Source organism: Schistocerca serialis, chromosome 1, assembly GCF_023864345.2.
Source record: "Schistocerca serialis cubense isolate TAMUIC-IGC-003099 chromosome 1, iqSchSeri2.2, whole genome shotgun sequence".
Lineage (NCBI taxonomy): Eukaryota > Metazoa > Arthropoda > Insecta > Orthoptera > Acrididae > Schistocerca > Schistocerca serialis.
This window is the reverse complement of record NC_064638.1, coordinates 427,647,017-427,666,138: the sequence shown is the minus strand read 5'-3', so window position 1 is coordinate 427,666,138 and position 19,122 is coordinate 427,647,017. Positions and strand designations below refer to the sequence as shown.

At 59.1% G+C, this 19,122-nt stretch overlaps 1 non-coding gene and 2 pseudogenes across 1 annotated transcript; all 3 read right to left on the bottom strand.

Annotated features, from left to right (window-relative positions):
* Positions 1–3,937: 3,937 nt before the first annotated feature.
* On the bottom strand, positions 3,938–4,049 carry LOC126423987 (U2 spliceosomal RNA; annotated as a pseudogene).
* Positions 4,050–4,781: 732 nt separating this feature from the next.
* Positions 4,782–4,956, bottom strand: LOC126421195 (U2 spliceosomal RNA; annotated as a pseudogene).
* A 6,136-nt stretch (positions 4,957–11,092) lies between these two features.
* On the bottom strand, positions 11,093–11,291 carry LOC126423091 (U2 spliceosomal RNA). Its single transcript, XR_007576126.1, has one exon. It is a non-coding gene; the product is annotated as a U2 spliceosomal RNA (small nuclear RNA).
* Between the last annotated feature and the right edge of the window lie 7,831 nt (positions 11,292–19,122).

Genomic DNA, 19,122 nt, shown 5'->3' with positions numbered 1-19,122 from the left:
CGTGGACGATCGTCGAGATGTCCGCAGCGTCCGCGAGCGGCGTCAGGCCGCATCCTCCCTCTCCCAGCGCGAGGTACAGTTGTTCGGTGGACGCACGCTGTGGGAGGAACAGCCATGATTTGACAGCCGCTTTCACTGCCTTGTCGAGTGCAGACAGCGGCCCCTTGCGTACCGCTCCGCCCCGCATGACAAAGTCAAGCCTAGGGAGGAGAAAGACACGCACAGCGTCAATCTTCTGCCAGGGAGCCAGCAGGGAAGCGTCCAGGTGCTGCAAGTCGCGTCGAATTGCCGCGATCGCATCCGTTGGCGTCTGCGTGACTTTGTACCCGGTGGGAACGCCAAGATGGAGGTAGGCGTCACCCGCACCGAGCACGGCTGGTTCTCCCCCTTGCAGGGCGAATACCGAGCCTAGTGTCTGCCGACGGCGGATGTGAAGCGTGGCACACTTCGACGGCTTGAAGGTAAGCCCGGCCCACGTCGCCGCCTCACCCACAACATTGAGGAGCGTCTGCATCGCCTCTGAATCCCGCGCCAGAAGCACGATATCGTCCGCATACGCCAGTGCACTCACACTGACGCCGCTAAGCGGAATACCACACTCATTTCTGAGTGAGGTTGCGGCGCGAAGTACCGGCTCGAGCGCGAGATTAAAGACGATGGGCGACAGTGGACAGCCCTGCTTGACCCCTGCCTGGATCTCTATCTCCTCCGTTAGTCCGTCAGATGTACGGACGCGGGTGGAGCAACCATCGTACATGTCGGCAATTAGATGGTGCAATTGCTCTGGTAGTCCCATCCTGCTCAGTACTCCAAGGAGGTGAGCGTGAGGCACTGAACCAAAAGCATTCGCCAGATCAAGCCAAGCAAAGCATGCTTGGCCTCCCCTGCGCCTTGCATCATCAATTGCCGTCTGCACAATGAAGTTGTGCTCGTAGCAGCCTTCAAACGTGCGGAAGCCCTTCTGTTCTGGGGAGAGCAGGTTCAACCGCTCTGCCCAGAGAGAAGTGCGGTCCGCAACGATTGCAGCAAAGAGCTTAGAGATGGTAGAGCTCAATGCTAAAGGCCGCCAGTTTGTCACGTCCGAGACGTCCCCTTTCTTGTGGATGAGGACGGTAGTGGATATTTTCCACTGCACCGGAGTCTTCCGCTCTTTCCAGCAGCGCGAGAAGATCTTAGCTAGCACGTGGCAGCCAGGATCCTCACGTCGCAAGTCCGAGTAGGTGACTCCGTCTGCCCCAGGAGCAGTATTGCTCGCCTTCTGGAGCCGCTGTTGCACCTCTGAAGGTGTGATCGGCAGCAGGACCTCCTCGCTGACATCAGGAGGCGTGGTGGCGGCAAAGTCCGGGACAGCAGCTGGTGCATCTGAAAGAGAGAAGTCAGATTTACCATAGATCTTTTTAAAGTGCTCCGTGAGCACGCTGCCATCGATTTGGCAGTACGGTGACGTCTCGCCAAGGACGCGCTGCATCGCCTTGCGCCGGTCCGCGCGGTACAGCTTCTGAATCTCAGACGCTGCATTCGCGTCGTACCGACGCTCGGCGGCCGCCGCGCGCCGTGCGCCACGTCCACCGCGCCGCCCACCGCGGCCGCGTGTAGGGGCAGGGGGAGGGGGATTGGCAGCAGCGTCGGCGCGGCCCTGGCCGCGGTGCGCTGCTGCTGGTGGCCCATCCTGTCGACCTCCGGCTGCCTGGCGTTGTGGCTTCGTCTCGGCGATCTCGGCGATGAAATCCTCGACGGCCGCGACGAATGCGTCCCACGGTTGGTTGTGGACGCTCTCCAGGGCCGCCAGCCAGCGCCGCTGCCTCTCCGTTAGCCGAGAGTCGGCCGGGGGAGGGGGGGGCGGAGCTGCCTCGGTTGCACCCTGTTCGGAGGGTACAGGAGGGTTGGTCGAGTTCGGTGTAGGACGGGAGTTTTGCGGCGGGAGGTTGGGACTGGGCCGGGTGTTACGGCGTCGGCGTCTCCTCTTCTTGCTGCCAGTTCTGGCAGACGCAGCTGCAGTCCCTCCGTTCACGTCGCGCCGCTCCGTCGTCTGCGTCGGTGGTGGTGCCGTGCTGCCATCTGGCGTGGGCCGCTCAGTGCTGCTTTGGATCGCCGCGCTGGTGACAGGTGGCGCAGCGGTAGCAGCAGGGGCCGGTGTAGCTTGCGCCGGCCTGGCGCTCGGGTCGGGCGCACCGCGGCTGGTGTTCGCCGCGCCGCCAACAGATGGCCCGGCGGTCGCCAGCGGCCCGCCGCCGGCGCGAGAAACACGAGGTGTAGCTCGCGCCGGCTGACTGGGCGCGCCGGCTCGCCCCGGGCCGCTGTTACGCGGACTGGGTGCCCGACGATCGCTACCAGATGGCGCAGTAGTCGTAGGGGTGGCCGGTGTAGCCCGCGCCGGCCGGGCGTCTCGAGGTGTAGCTCGCGCCGGCCTGGCGCTCGGGCCCAGCGCACCGCGGCTGTTGTTCGCCGCGCCGCCAACAGGTGGCCCAGCGGTCGCCCGCGCCCTGCCGCCGGCGCGAGATACACGAGGTGTAGCTCGCGCCGGCCGCCCAGGCGCGTTGGCTCGCGCCGGGCCGCTGTTACGCGGACTGGGCGGTATGATGCGCCGTCGGTCCGGGGGCGGTGGTCTGCGTCCTGCAGCACGGCGTCTGTCCCTCCGTGGGGTGACTACGTGCCACTCGTTATCTGGAAAAGAGGCTGCCTGTTTAGTAGCACTCCCTGCCTGAGCGGAGACGGGGTGACGGGCGTCACTCGACGTAACCGCCGGCAGGGCAGAGGAAACGCGGCGCGTGTACGTCTGCGACCGCACAAGCACCACACCATCCGGTGCATCCGTCGGGCGCGCGGCCTTTGGTGCGTCAACCGGCGGCGCGGCTGCGCCGTGAATGACAACACCAACGGTCGCGGCGAGCGAGGCAGCCTGCCTGCCACTGCCCACCCGCACCGCAGAGCCACCTGTTGGCGGCGTAGCGAATGCGGGCGGCAGCCCCAGGCCGGTACCCACGCTCCCGACAGATGGCGGGCGGGAGGCGCCTGCGGCAGCCGCACGACGTGGCCAGCGTACGCCACTGGGTGCAATGGCCGGCGCGGGCGGCGGCGAGCCGCGGCCCATGCCGGACACTGCGCCTCTGGCCGGAGCGACGCGTTCGGCGGCAGGCGTCGGCAGCGTGCTGCCTTCACCTCCCGAACTTGCGCTCGGCACTCGTGGCGACGCGGTTGACGTCGCGGAGCGTGTCGGCAGGGGGATGCCAGACCTCCTCGGCGTGCGCACACAAAGTACACACGACGCGGGGGTGGCAACCACCGCCGTCCTGGGCGTCGCAGACGCCTGCACACTCACACAGGGTGAGGGCAAGGCAGCCTGTGAGCCCACCACGCTGCTGCGGGTCAGGACCGCCGCGTATGTTAAACCTAAGTCCAGCCGGTCTGTCCTACTAGCTTCGGGGACCGGACTGGGCTGTGGCCATAGCCCCTCTCTATCATCTAAGGCTAGGCGGCCTATGGTACTAGCTTCCCGAGCCGCTTTCGCCTGTGGCTTTCGCCCAGCACTAACTAAGGACGAAGGGCCTGTCCTACTAGCTTCGGGGGCCCTCGCCTGTGACCTCCCGCCGGCTGACCTCTCTGGGTGCCCCAGAGAGCCAGACACGGCATCGTGTCCCATACTCACTCTCCCCCGACTGGCAGCGCCGGGGGTTGCGGAATCTGCATTGCAGAGCCGCTGGTGTAGCCGCAGCGTCTTCAGCCGCGGGTCGCGTCGGCCGCAAAACAGACACTCGAAAACGGGAACCGTTTCCGGGTCGTGCAGCCTCCTGTAGTGGCGGAGAAGGGCCGAGTGGTCCTTGTACTCCCCAAAAGTTGGCCTGCCTGCAGCCTTGGTGACGAAGCAGATCCGGCAGCGGAAGACCTCCGCCGGCAGCGTCACCACAAGCTCCATTGTTCAGGTCGCGGACCTGAAACAGGAGAATAAAAGCGACCGCTTCCCGGTGCAGAAATCAGCCCATATCAGCCCATATTAAGCTGATAAGAACAGATACTACACTTTCATCTTAGCCAAAAGGCCGAGAAGCGATAAGGAAAAACCGCAGTCGAAGGGCCTAAATGCTTGCAGCGTGTGCGCTCCACATGTGGGAGTGACACACGGTGGTACGGGCCGATATGGCAACAGGCGACCGTCGAAAACATCGCAAAAGCAAGTGCCGGAAGGAAGGACAATTCGCGAGAGCACTTGTCAACAGCCCAGTACTACCCTCCATGGCGAACAGTAAACTGCGACTCCCATTTGACCGCCGCTGGCTGCCAGGGCAGTGGAGAAGCCGTGAGGCCGCCCCACAGCAGCGCCAGGCCGGCGCGAGCTACACCGGCGCGAGCTACACCTAGCCGAGTGCTTACATCGTCCACCGCCTACTGCATACGTGTGTACACACGTATTCTGCGTGCGTGCGGCGGCGACGACGACGTTCGCGAGGAGCTAAGGATATAACTCCAAAAAATTTAATTAAAATTATCTGTGGCCGGACCATATGTGACGCCAACGAGGCATCCGAAGGCACCCTTCTGTGCCCACATAAATAACCAGCCTAGTGTAATGCGGCTGCAAGAGCGGTCCAGCTAACCGCAAAAAAAAAAAAAAAAAAGAAATAAATAAATAAATTTCGTAAGATAATGTTAAATTAATTACAAGAAATCGTGGTGTGTAAGCAGCTAACTACTGGGCAAATCGACAACTACAACAAGTTTTGCTACCAGCGGAATATCTGATCACTGCAGAATATTAACCCATTTCAGGCTGTGTTTTAATTAATTTTAGGTGGGCCGATCCCGGCGGTACTGCAATGCCGGGCCAACCCGCGACAGAGGTGGAGCAAGCCCCTAGCACTCCGTCATGAGCCAAAAATGAGTTTAATATTCTGGTCCTGCGATGCAGGACGTATCAGATATTAAGCTGATAAGAACAGATACTACACTTTTTTTTTTTTTTTTTTTTTTTTTTTTTTTGGGCCTCCTTCCTCCCCTACAGCCCTACCTTGTCCTCACCAAATTTGCCGCCATCCTAGAGTGTCGACGCAGCACGTACAGCAGGGTGCATTGAGTAGCAAGACTTGTTGCCAAGAAAGAAATTAAAAGCGAGGGGCATACTCTGCTATGCCGCAATGGGCGACGACACTCGACTCAGAAAGACACCTCGCTCTGCAGGTGTGGAGAAATAGTGATTTGAGAACCAAAAAGGAAGAAGAAAGAAAGATAGAAATGAAAAGAAATGAAAAACAGGGACGGCAGCACACACAAGTGAAAATGAAACTGGCGAGAGAATCCCATCGCCCAGAGAATTAACGAATAAATAAGCTTCTAAGATTGATTGCGTGATTCCTAATTTTCCAATAAAGTTTTTGCAATAATTGTTCCAATTGCGAATCTGAGGTGAGTCAAGTCAAGGATTGGTGCAAAGAACCAGGGGCAAGCCCAGGCAATGCCTGGATAAGGTGCCCTAGGCAACCTGGAACACCGTTTGACATCCATGGATCATTGCAACTTTCAAAAACCGGGCAAAAGTGGTCGTATAGTTTCGAGCAGACTCCGCCACGCGATGCTGGCTCCACAGGTAGTCCATGAAAGAGACAGCATCGGTGAGGGAAAGGTCGTAGATCGTGAAAATGGTGTGGCCCAAGAGCCACACCATTGCGTTACGTCTTGGTCGGGGTTGTGTTTGAAGATCAGGGGTAATGAACCAGTCTGTGGACACATTTGCTGGTGTCGTCCCACCTATCAGCGCTATGAGCACACGGGCAAGGGCCCACACTTCTGTGACGTGGGGGCAGAGGAGGCGATGCTCCCTGGTGTCGACGTCACCACAGCGGCCGCAAGCAGCCGAGGGCCGTAGGCGGATGGCCGCCAGGCGATGGTTAGTGGGGATTAAATTGTTGACGACACGGTACCAAAGCGCCGAAACTGCCGTGGGAAGGGCTGGGTTGTTAATATTAGCCCAAACTTGGTGCCAGATGACCGATGGTCGTCTGTCCTCTAATTTATGTGGCGTGGGCTGGCCTCGGAGTGCCTGGTAAAGGCGCTTCGACGTTCTTGCCTTGTCAGTGGCCACTGTGAGGACATAACTGCGGTGGAAGTAATAGTCTCTGACCGTCGTCAGCCGGAAAGGAATATGCGTCAAACAGACCGGTGCACGCGCCGAGTGTGGACGATAACGGTCGAAGAGGACCGCTGTAGTCCCACCGGGGTCGGCGTCGCGCAAAGCGGCGACACGGTGAATCAGAAGGGCCGCACATTTCCGGGAAAAGTCAATGAGGCCGAGGCCGCCATCGACCTTCGGCAGTGTACAGGTCAGCGCATCAACCTTGAACAGCGCATGCCGCCACAAGAGCCAATATACTGCTTGTGAGATGGCTCGGCCGATCTGCTTCGGCAGTGTAAGGAGTTGGGCGACATACCATGCTCGTGAGAGGAGATAACCATTAATCAGCTGGATGCGTTGATGGAGATCGAGCCGCCGATCAGCGTGGCTCACGCAAAGTCCCCTGATGCGTGTGAGAAGCCGCCGCCACGTGAGGGTTAACATACGCTGCGGACAGGCAGTCACCTCAAGACCCAATATACGCTGTTCCCCCACAACTCGGTACCAGGGGCGTTCGACGGTCAATGATCGTGGCCCTAGCGGAAGCAACACGGTCTTGTTGGGATTTAACTGAGCACCGGAGGCCCGTTCATAAACGTCGAGAACGCGGCGAACGGAATCGATGTCCCTGGCGTTAGCAACGAACACACCAACGTCATCGGCGTAGGCCGCACAGCGGAAGGTGACGCCTGGGAGAGCGACACCGTCGACCAACCGGCCTATGTCACGCAGCAAGGGGTCCAGCGCTAAGGCAAACAAATACATCGACAAGGGACACCCCTGTCGAACTGACCGCCTGATGGGAATGGGGCGCGACCGGCAACCGTTCACCACGATAGTGGAATTCGCCCCATCCAAGAAATGCCGGATGATGCGTATGAAGCGCTCCCCAAAACCCATCCGCGACATAACGCCCAGCAGGTAAGGGTGAGAGACCCTGTCAAAAGCACCGGCGAAGTCCAAGGAAAGAATGGCAGCCGGGGTGCGAGTGTCAGCGGTGAGGAAGACAACATCGCGGTACAGGGAAGCGGCGGTGAAGATGTTCCGACGCGAAACGCCACAGGATTGAGTGGGGCAAAGTACCTTAGTCATCGCCTGTTTGAGACGAGAGGCCACGCATCGTGCCACCAACTTATAGTCAGTGTTAAGGACAGTGATAGGACGCAGGTCTTGAGCTCGACAGTGACCAGTCACCTTGGGAATAAGGGCAATACGTCCAGATAAAAAGTCGGCGGGTAAGTCGCATCCAGCAAAAATCTCCTCGCACATTTGGCAGAAACGGTCGCCGAGCAGGTCCCAAAATTGTTGGTAGAACTCATAAGGGAGACCGTCGGGGCCAGGTGACTTGCGTCCCGGACAGGCACGGAGGACAGATGTGAGGTCAGCGAGCGTCAGGGGCTCGGTTAAAGAGCTGCGGTCATGACGATCCAAAGAAGTAGGCACCCCACTGACAAGTACACGTTGGGCGGCGACGTCGACCTCAACATCCTGGAAGAGGTGTGTGAAATGGTCCGTCAGGTGTTGGAGGACGTCACGGTTGTCTGTGATACGCGCACCATCGTCTGTCTTAAGGCGCAGAATGGTGTTCTTCTTGGCACGAGTTCGTTCAGAGGCAAGGTGATAAAGGGATGGCTCCTCGCCTTCAATCAGGGATGCAGAACGACACCGCACCACCATACCGTCGGCTTTCTCTCGAGAGAAGCGAAGGATTTGCGCCTTAAGTTTGTTGAGGCGCATGCGGAGCTGATCGTACCTGTCAGCAGGAAGAGTCAGGGCGTCAGTGAGACACTGCTGATAGAAAGCCAACGTGCTACGTTTCCAGTGGGCGACGTCGCGACTATATTGCCGGATAACACGTCGCAGCCGGGGCTTCGCACAGCGGAGCCACCAAACCACCGTGGTAGGGTACCGGGAAGTGTCCACGAGACAATCCTGCCACGTTTTCGTGACAAGAGCACGAAGTTCGGGCAGGGACAGATGAAGGGTATTCATCTTCCAAGAGGTGCCACGAGGAACCGGGGCAGGACCCGCGATACGCAAGGAACACAAGTACGCACAGTGGTCACTAAAGGCCACGGGTATGACTTGGACGGCACAAAGGGCGGGAGTCAAATCAGCCGAGACATAAACACGATCAATACGGCTGGCTCCAGTGGGATAGATGTGGGTAAATTGCGTGTAGGCGGGATGGAAGTGGCGCCACGTGTCAGTAAGGTCAGCCGCCCGAAGGAGTGAAGCGAGCGCTTCACACCGCATAGGCGTCGGGACCTGGTCAACTTCGGCTACCACACAGTTGAAGTCTCCGCCAAAGACGATAGGGCGACGAGCTGCTAAGAAAGGGGGGAGATCAGACTGAAAAAGTGTTGTTCTGTCATGCCTGTGGTTAGCACCTGAAGGAGCATAGACATTTAGAAAAAGGACATCTTGAAGGATACATGCAAGAACGCGACCGTTGGGTAGCGTGGTAACGTGGGATGGAGTAAACTCTGATCGGTAGAGCAAAGCAGTACCCCGCCGGGCGTCAGGGTCGATGTTATACAGTGCCTCATAACCAGCAAGGTCAGATAGAAAAGGGGCACAAACCTCCTGGAGAAAGACCACATCAAACGCACCAAGGCGGAGAAAGTCCTTCAGAGATCGAAGTTTGACCGGGTTGGAGATGGAGTTGATATTGATCGTTAAAAGGGAGAGGGCTCCCGGCGGACGGTCAAAGGCAGGCATGGGAGAGCAACACAGAGTAGACAACGGCAGATAGGGTCACGGCCGTAGGGAAGCAGGTGTGGAAACATCCACACCGGAACCCAGCGATATCACCCCGGATGGGAGAAACAAATACGAAGCAGCTCATGAGGGGAAAGGCCCACTCAATCACACATGTCATCGCCCTCGTCGTCAGCCCAGTTCAGGCCTCCCCCATCGGCAGGATAGTCTGAGCCAGGCGGCGCGGACGCGTCGGACACAGTAGGATGTGAAAGGGTACGAGTACGCTGCATTGGCTGGTCGCTACCCTGGTCATGTTTCCGTTTTGCAGGGATCGCTCCCCGATCTCGCGATGAACTGATAAGAGCCTCTAGTTGCCGAGCAGTTTGCCGCATACCGCCCGAGCGATCAGCGGAAACAGAGCGGAAAACTGAGGAGGCCTGAGAGTCAGCCTCACTGCCGCTCTCAGGGGGACGTAAACCGTCCGCCTCCTCCGCCGGCTGGTCCGGGTTCGCCTTCTTGCGTCGATGACGACGGCGGGGGGACTTAGCGTCATCTGCCGGGAGGGGCGGGGTAGGAAGAACGACCTCCATCTGTTCGACAGCGACCACATCACTCGCCATATCAGGCACATCAGACGCCGCCGGCGGTACCGCCACAACGGGCGGCTGGTCCGGGACGGGTCCGTCTACCGGTGCACTGGGTGCCGGTTGCACTGCTTCTGGCGGGGGCGACACGTCAGTTCGCTCAGCGGGACGGTGGGCAGCGCCCGCCACTACCTTGCTGAGGAGAGGCACAAGGTCGGTACCAGCAGTGCGTTCCCGCGGCAGTTGCACAGGACGCCGGCGCGGGCAGTCCACGCGGAGATGCTCCGTCGATTGACAAAGGGAGCAAGTCTGAGGTTGCCCAATATAGGTGATCTGGGCCCTGGTACTCGCAACATTGATATACGACGGGATGTGCTGGCGGAGGTCCATGCGGACACTACGAACGCCGCTGTTGCCCTGGAAACGGTAGGCACTTCCCCACTTCTCATTCGTGATGCTGAGCACCGTGCCATACCGCGACAGGACACGGCCGATTACGTCATTGGGACACTCAGGGGGTACGTTAAATACCCGCACAGTCCGTATCCCAAAGCCAGATGGCACTATATGCACTGTTCCGACAGTTCCATCGAAGTAGCGGAACGGATGTTCGCCCGCGAGTGCCAGGCCATACTTTTCGTATTTCTCCTGGTCGAGAAATTTCACGAATAACGAGAATAAGACAAAATCCAGTTGAAAGGTGTCGACGTCATTTTCCGGTACTTTCAGATCACCAAATATCCATTCCTGTATTTCAAAGGCCGTAGGCCGTCTCGCTGCTCTGTCGAATACGCATTGAATACTGTTCGACCGGTTCGACATATTCACCGCAAAAATATCAACGCTGGAAAAACCAAGAACAAACGAAACGACCACGAAACGCGACTCGCGACCCGCTACAGAGCACAACGGACCGCTCCGACCGCGGGGTGCTTCTTAGCCAAAAGGCCGAGAAGCGATAAGGAAAAACCGCAGTCGAAGGGCCTAAATGCTTGCAGCGTGTGCGCTCCACATGTGGGAGTGACACACGGTGGTACGGGCCGATATGGCAACAGGCGACCGTCGAAAACATCGCAAAAGCAAGTGCCGGAAGGAAGGACAATTCGCGAGAGCACTCGTCAACAGCCCAGTACTACCCTCCATGGCGAACAGTAAACTGCGACTCCCATTTGAACGCCGCCGGCTGCCAGGGCAGTGGAGAAGCCGTGAGGCCGCCCCACAGCAGCGCCAGGCCGGCGCGAGCTACACCGGCGCGAGGCCGGCGCGAGCTACACCTAGCCGAGTGCTTACATCGTCCACCGCCTACTGCATACGTGTGTACACACGTATTCTGCGTGCGTGCGGCGGCGACGACGACGTTCGCGAGGAGCTAAGGATATAACTCCAAAAAATGTAATTAAAATTATCTGTGGCCGGACCATATGTGACGCCAACGAGGCATCCGAAGGCACCCTTCTGTGCCCACATAAATAACCAGCCTAGTGTAATGCGGCTGCAAGAGCGGTCCAGCTAACCGCAAAAAAAAAAAAAAAAAGAAATAAATAAATAAATTTCGTAAGATAATGTTAAATTAATTACAAGAAATCGTGGTGTGTAAGCAGCTAACTACTGGGCAAATCGACAACTACAACAAGTTTTGCTACCAGCGGAATATCTGATCACTGCAGAATATTAACCCATTTCAGGCTGTGTTTTAATTAATTTTAGGTGGGCCGATCCCGGCGGTACTGCAATGCCGGGCCAACCCGCGACAGAGGTGGAGCAAGCCCCTAGCACTCCGTCATGAGCCAAAAATGAGTTTAATATTCTGGTCCTGCGATGCAGGACGTATCAGATATTAAGCTGATAAGAACAGATTTTTATTTTCCGAGATAATTCTTAGTTACAGTTTTAAGAAATATAAATTTAAGAAAAAATATTCATGACTCTATACAATGCGAGTTTTACAAATTTGTTAAGTTTAGATAAAATAAAATTTAGAAAAACGGTTCTAACCGCACTTAAGTAATTGAACCTTATTCTAACTCGTGGGTTAAGCCCACTACTTAAATATTGGAAGGCCGCGTTAGGCGCGGATGCTTAAGTATATTACCTTAAGATTAATCCCGCGGTAGGCGCGGCCTTAGATAATTTCAGAACGGGGAAGGTTGGAGCTAGTTTAGGATCTATTTTGTTTATTACATTCTTCTCCATGCCCTGACAGCACACTGCACATGCACGGCTGCCAGCGGCTGGTGTGCCACGCACGCAGGCGGGTCACACACAGCCGGACTTCTCCCCTCTGTCCGCCTTGCGGCAGACGTCACCGGGGTGTCGTGGCAGGAGGGCGTTGCTTCCCACGCTGGCTGGAGACTGCCGGGCAGTAGGCACACGTTTGGCGCCGCCTAGCACCGCGCCAACCGAGGTGGGGGCCATATTCGGCGGACACCACGGAGGGAGGGGCACCAGGCAGCACCGCACGCACCGCTACTGACTCGGCACTGCTGCAGTGCGGCGCGAAGATGGTGTAGCGCCGCAGGTCCCGCGTCGTGGAGGAGAATCTCGACGCCGACGTCACGAAGGCACCGACCTCGAAGTTCTCCGACGACTGCAGTCTCGAGGGTCTCGCAGCCTGACGTCAGAGCATGCCACAGTCTAGGGGGACACATACTGGCGGTGGCCAGTAATGTGTTCCACGTAAATGTCGCGGGACCACTTGATGGTGTCAGACACCATCAGCCGCCGCATCAGTTGGCAGTAGCGGCTAGCGATGCCTAGGTGCCGAAGCACTGCATCGTTCTGGCGGTCCCACGCCCCCAGACTGCCAACAACCAGGGCGTCGACAGTGACGGAATAGCCGCGAGCGGCTAATCCGCGCGCAACGTCGGCGTACTTTATCCTCTTCAGTTGCCGAGCGTTGTCGAGCGCAATCCGCCTATTCTCGAAGGGGATTGTCACATCGACGATGGTCACAGTCTTAGCGGCCTCGTCAGTTATTACGAGGTCCGGACGCAGCCCACTGCTGTCCCCTATGACGGCTTGGTTGATCCTGATGTCAGGAACAGCAGCGTTTCCTCTCCTTGGCCGCCCAGCGACTGCTGTCGCGAGGCGGTTGAGGACCGCGTTGTGGCGATACTGCAGGGCTGCTGAGTGCACCATGCACGCGTTGATCACGTGCGGGAGCGTCTCGTTGTTGTGGCCACAGCGTCGGCAGGCTTTGTTGTTGTTTGCCCGCCCATCAAAGCGGCGACAACCGTTCAGAGGCACGACTCCGAGCCTGGCGCAATGGATAAAGCGCCAGTCTGCGAAGCGGGTGTATTTGCCTCCCGCTATGAAGTGGTTGGACGCTGTGGACTCCCTGGTACACTCGAACACCTTCCCCTGGTCAGGTTTCCTGAGTAGGAGGTTGCGCAGGCGCTGCCTCAGACACTCGCGGAGCGTCCGCGAGAGAAGACGTTTGGCGCCCCCTCCCACCCGGACATGCTCGACGCCAGTGTTGGCGGTGCGTCCCACGCTGTCATCATCGTGTTGCGGTCCATCGCCGCCATCATCGAGGTGTCGTGTAGTCACAGGCGCCGTCCCCTCCGTGGCCGGCTGCGTCACCCCTCCGATGCCGCCGTGTTCCGCGTCGTCAGCGATGGCGGGTCGGCCGCCGACCTCCACCTGCAACTCAGAAAGCAGCTCACTCCAGCGCCAAGTGACGCCACGCGGCGCTAGGCGCCTTGTGGCGTTCCTGACGCGCGTCCACAGTGACTGGATGTCACCTCCGTCGCGTGCGAGGTCACCCTCAGTGCTGCCGCTAAGGTAGGTGGCCAAGTCGGAACGACTCGGCTCCCTCCCCAGTCGGCGGCGCGCGGCCGTAGATAGTGTGGCCCAGGCGATGTCTCGGACGGTGGCGTCGTCGCAGTGCAGCATGCGGAAGCCGTGGACGATGGTGGAGATGTCCGCAGCGTCCGCGAGCGGTGTCAGGCCGCATCCTCCCTCTCCCAGCGCGAGGTACAGCTGTTCGGTGGACGCACGCTGTGGGAGGAACAGCCATGATTTGACAGCCGCTTTCACTGCCTTGTCGAGTGCAGATAGCGGCCCCTTGCGTACCGCTCCGCCCCGCATGACAAAGTCAAGCCTAGGGAGGAGAAAGACACGCACAGCGTCAATCTTCTGCCAGGGAGCCAGCAGGGAAGCGTCCAGGTGCTGCAAGTCGCGTCGAATTGCCGCGATCGCATCCGTTGGCGTCTGCGTGACTTTGTACCCAGTGGGGACGCCAAGATGGAGGTAGGCGTCACCCGCACCGAGCACGGCTGGTTCTCCCCCTTGCAGGGCGAATACCGAGCCTAGTGTCTGCCGACGGCGGATGTGAAGCGTGGCACACTTCGACGGCTTGAAGGTAAGCCCGGCCCACGTCGCCGCCTCACCCACAACATTGAGGAGCGTCTGCATCGCCTCTGAATCCCGCGCCAGAAGCACGATATCGTCCGCATACGCCAGTGCACTCACACTGACGCCGCTGAGCGGGATACCACACTCATTTCTGAGTGAGGTTGCGGCGCGAAGTACCGGCTCGAGCGCGAGATTAAAGACGATGGGCGACAGTGGACAGCCCTGCTTGACCCCTGCCTGGATCTCTATCTCCTCCGTTAGTCCGTCAGATGTACGGACGCGGGTGGAGCAACCATCGTACATGTCGGCAATTAGATGGTGCAATTGCTCTGGTAGTCCCATCCTGCTCAGTACTCCAAGGAGGTGAGCGTGAGGCACTGAGCCGAAAGCATTCGCCAGATCAAGCCAAGCAAAGCATGCTTGGCCTCCCCTGCGCCTTGCATCGTCAATTGCCGTCTGCACAATGAAGTTGTGCTCGTAGCAGCCTTCAAACGTGCGGAAGCCCTTCTGTTCTGGGGAGAGCAGGTTCAACCGCTCTGCCCAGAGAGAAGTGCGGTCCGCAACGATTGCAGCAAAGAGCTTAGAGATGGTAGAGCTCAATGCTAAAGGCCGCCAGTTTGTCACGTCCGAGACGTCCCCTTTCTTGTGGATGAGGACGGTAGTGGATATTTTCCACTGCACCGGAGTCTTCCGCTCATTCCAGCAGCGTGAGAAGATCTTAGCTAGCACGTGGCAGCCAGGATCCTCACGTCGCAGGTCCGAGTAGGTGACTCCGTCTGCCCCAGGAGCAGTATTGCTCGCCTTCTGGAGCCGCTGTTGCACCTCTGAGGGGGTGATCGGCGGCAGGACCTCCTCGCTGACATCAGGAGGCGTGGTGGCGGTAAAGTCCGGGACAGCAGCTGGTGCATCTGCAACAGAAAAGTCAGATTTAGCGTAGATCTTCTTAAAGTGCTCCGTGAGCACGTTGCCATCGATCTGGCAGTACGGCGACGTCTCGCCAAGGACGCGCTGCATCGCCTTGCGCCGGTCCGCGCGGTACAGCTTCTGAATCTCAGACGCTGCATTCGCGTCGTACCGACGCTCGGCGGCCGCCGCGCGCCGTGCGCCACGTCCACCGCGCCGCCCACCGCGGCCGCGTGTAGGGGCAGGGGGAGGGGGATTGGCAGCAGCGTCGGCGCGGCCCTGGCCGCGGTGCGCTGCTGCTGGTGGCCCATCCTGTCGACCTCCGGCTGCCTGGCGTTGTGGCTTCGTCTCGGCGATCTCGGAGATGAAGTCCTCGACGACCGCGACGAATGCGTCCCACGGTTGGTTGTGGACGCTCTCCAGGGCCGCCAGCCAGCGCCGCTGCCTCTCCGTTAGCCGAGCGTCGGCCGGGAGAGGGGGGGGCGGAGCTGCCTCGGTTGCACCCTGTTCGGAGGGTACAGGAGGGTTGGTCGAGTTCGGTGTAGGACGGGAGTTTTGCGGCGGGAGGTTGGGACTGGGCCGGGTGTTACGGCGTCGGCGTCTCCTCTTCTTGCTGCCAGTTCTGGGAGACGCAGCTGCAGTCCCTCCGTTCACGTCGCGCCGCTCCGTCGTCTGCGTCGGTGGTGGTGCCGTGCTGCCATCTGGCGTGGGCCGCTCAGTGCTGCTTTGGATCGCCGCGCTGGTGACAGGTGGCGCAGCGGTAGCAGCAGGGGCCGGTGTAGCTTGCGCCGGCCTGGCGCTCGGGTCGGGCGCACCGCGGCTGGTGTTCGCCGCGCCGCCAACAGATGGCCCGGCGGTCGCCAGCGGCCCGCCGCCGGCGCGAGAAACACGGGGTGTAGCTCGCGCCGGCTGACTGGGCGCGCCGGCTCGCCCCGGGCCGCTGTTACGCGGACTGGGTGCCCGACGATCGCTACCAGATGGCGCAGTAGTCGTAGGGGTGGCCGGTGTAGCCCGCGCCGGCCGGGCGTCTCGAGGTGTAGCTCGCGCCGGCCTGGCGCTCGGGCCCAGCGCACCGCGGCTGTTGTTCGCCGCGCCGCCAACAGATGGCCCAGCGGTCGCCCGCGCCCTGACGCCGGCGCGAGATACACGAGGTGTAGCTCGCGCCGGCCGCCCAGGCGCGTTGGCTCGCGCCGGGCCGCTGTTACGCGGACTGGGCGGTATGATGCGCCGTCGGTCCGGGGGCGGTGGTCTGCGTCCTGCAGCACGGCGTCTGTCCCTCCGTGGGGTGACTACGTGCCACTCGTTATCTGGAAAAGAGGCTGCCTGTTTAGTAGCACTCCCTGCCTGAGCGGAGACGGGGTGACGGGCGTCACTCGACGTAACCGCCGGCAGGGCAGAGGAAACGCGGCGCGTGTACGTCTGCGACCGCACAAGCACCACACCATCCGGTGCATCCGTCGGGCGCGCGGCCTTTGGTGCGTCAACCGGCGGCGCGGCTGCGCCGTGAATGACAACACCAACGGTCGCGGCGAGCGAGGCAGCCTGCCTGCCACTGCCCACCCGCACCGCAGAGCCACCTGTTGGCGGCGTAGCGAATGCGGGCGGCAGCCCCAGGCCGGTACCCACGCTCCCGACAGATGGCGGGCGGGAGGCGCCTGCGGCAGCCGCACGACGTGGCCAGCGTACGCCACTGGGTGCAATGGCCGGCGCGGGCGGCGGCGAGCCGCGGCCCATGCCGGACACTGCGCCTCTGGCCGGAGCGACGCGTTCGGCGGCAGGCGTCGGCAGCGTGCTGCCTTCACCTCCCGAACTTGCGCTCGGCACTCGTGGCGACGCGGTTGACGTCGCGGAGCGTGTCGGCAGGGGGATGCCAGACCTCCTCGGCGTGCGCACACAAAGTACACACGACGCGGGGGTGGCAACCACCGCCGTCCTGGGCGTCGCAGACGCCTGCACACTCACACAGGGTGAGGGCAAGGCAGCCTGTGAGCCCACCACGCTGCTGCGGGTCAGGACCGCCGCGTATGTTAAACCTAAGTCCAGCCGGTCTGTCCTACTAGCTTCGGGGACCGGACTGGGCTGTGGCCATAGCCCCTCTCTATTATCTAAGGCTAGGCGGCCTATGGTACTAGCTTCCCGAGCCGCTTTCGCCTGTGGCTTTCGCCCAGCACTAACTAAGGACGAAGGGCCTGTCCTACTAGCTTCGGGGGCCCTCGCCTGTGACCTCCCGCCGGCTGACCTCTCTGGGTGCCCCAGAGAGCCAGACACGGCATCGTGTCCCATACTCACTCTCCCCCGACTGGCAGCGCCGGGGGTTGCGGAATCTGCATTGCAGAGCCGCTGGTGTAGCCGCAGCGTCTTCAGCCGCGGGTCGCGTCGGCCGCAAAACAGACACTCGAAAACGGGAACCGTTTCCGAGTCGTGCAGCCTCCTGTAGTGGCGGAGAAGGGCCGAGTGGTCCTTGTACTCCCCAAAAGTTGGCCTGCCTGCAGCCTTGGTGACGAAGCAGATCCGGCAGCGGAAGACCTCCGCCGGCAGCGTCACCACAAGCTCCATTGTTCAGGTCGCGGACCTGAAACAGGAGAATAAAAACGACCGCTTCCCGGTGCAGAAATCAGCCCATATCAGCCCATATTAAGCTGATAAGAACAGATACTACACTTTTTTTTTTTTTATTAATTTTTTTTTTTTTTTTTTTTTTTTTATTTTTTTTTTTTGTTTTTTTTTTTTTTTTTTTTTTTTTTTTTTTTTTTTTTTTGGGCCTCCTTCCTCCCCTACAGCCCTACCTTGTCCTCTCCAAAAATGCCGCCATCCTAGAGTGTCGACGCAGCACGCACTGGGTGCATTGAGTAGCAAGACTTGTTGCCAGGAACGAAATTAAAAGCGAGGGGCATACTCTGCTATGCCGCAGTGGGCGACGACACTTGACTCAGAAAGACACCTCGCTCTGCAGGTGTGAAGAAATAGTGAGTTGAGAACCAAAAAGGAAGAAAGAAAGAAAGATAGAAATGAAAGGAAATTAAAAACAGGGACGGCAGCACACACAAGTGAAAATAAAACTGGCGAGAGATTCCCATCGCCCAGAGAATTAACGAAGGAATAAACTTCTAAGATTGATTACGTGATTCCCATGTTTCCAATAAAGTTTTTTTTTTTTTTTTTTTTTTTTTTTTTTTTTGCAATAATTGTTCCAATTGCGAATCTGAGGAGTGTCAAGTCAAAGATTGGTGCAAAGAACCAGGGGCAAGCCCAGGCAATGCCTGGACAAGGCGCCCTAGGCAACCTGGAACACCGTTTGATATCCATGGATCATTGCAACTTTCAAATACCGGGCAAAAGTGGTCGTATAGTTTCGAGCAGACTCCGCCACGCGATGCTGGCTCCACAGGTAGTCCATGAAAGAGACAGCATCGGTGAGGGAAAGGTCGTAGATCGTGAAAATGGTGTGGCCCAAGAGCCACACCATTGCGTTACGTCTTGGTCGGGGTTGTGTTTGAAGATCAGGGGTAATGAACCAGTCTGTGGACACATTTGCTGGTGTCGTCCCACCTATCAGCGCTATGAGCACACGGGCAAGGGCCCACACTTCTGTGACGTGGGGGCAGAGGAGGCGATGCTCCCTGGTGTCGACGTCACCACAGCGGCCGCAAGCAGCCGAGGGCCGTAGGCGGATGGCCGCCAGGCGATGGTTAGTGGGGATTAAATTGTTGACGACACGGTACCAAAGCGCCGAAACTGCCGTGGGAAGGGCTGGGTTGTTAATATTAGCCCAAACTTGGTGCCAGATGACCGATGGTCGTCTGTCCTCTAATTTATGTGGCGTGGGCTGGCCTCGGAGTGCCTGGTAAAGGCGCTTCGACGTTCTTGCCTTGTCAGTGGCCACTGTGAGGACATAACTGCGGTGGAAGTAATAGTCTCTGACCGTCGTCAGCCGGAAAGGAATATGCGTCAAACAGACCGGTGCACGCGCCGAGTGTGGACGATAACGGTCGAAGAGGACCGCTGTAGTCCCACCGGGGTCGGCGTCGCGCAAAGCGGCGACACGGTGAATCAGAAGGGCCGCACATTTCCGGGAAAAGTCAATGAGGCCGAGGCCGCCATCGACCTTCGGCAGTGTACAGGTCAGCGCATCAACCTTGAACAGCGCATGCCGCCACAAGAGCCAATATACTGCTTGTGAGATGGCTCGGCCGATCTGCTTCGGCAGTGTAAGGAGTTGGGCGACATACCATGCTCGTGAGAGGAGATAACCATTAATCAGCTGGATGCGTTGATGGAGATCGAGCCGCCGATCAGCGTGGCTCACGCAAAGTCCCCTGATGCGTGTGAGAAGCCGCCGCCACGTGAGGGTTAACATACGCTGCGGACAGGCAGTCACCTCAAGACCCAATATACGCTGTTCCCCCACAACTCGGTACCAGGGGCGTTCGACGGTCAATGATCGTGGCCCTAGCGGAAGCAACACGGTCTTGT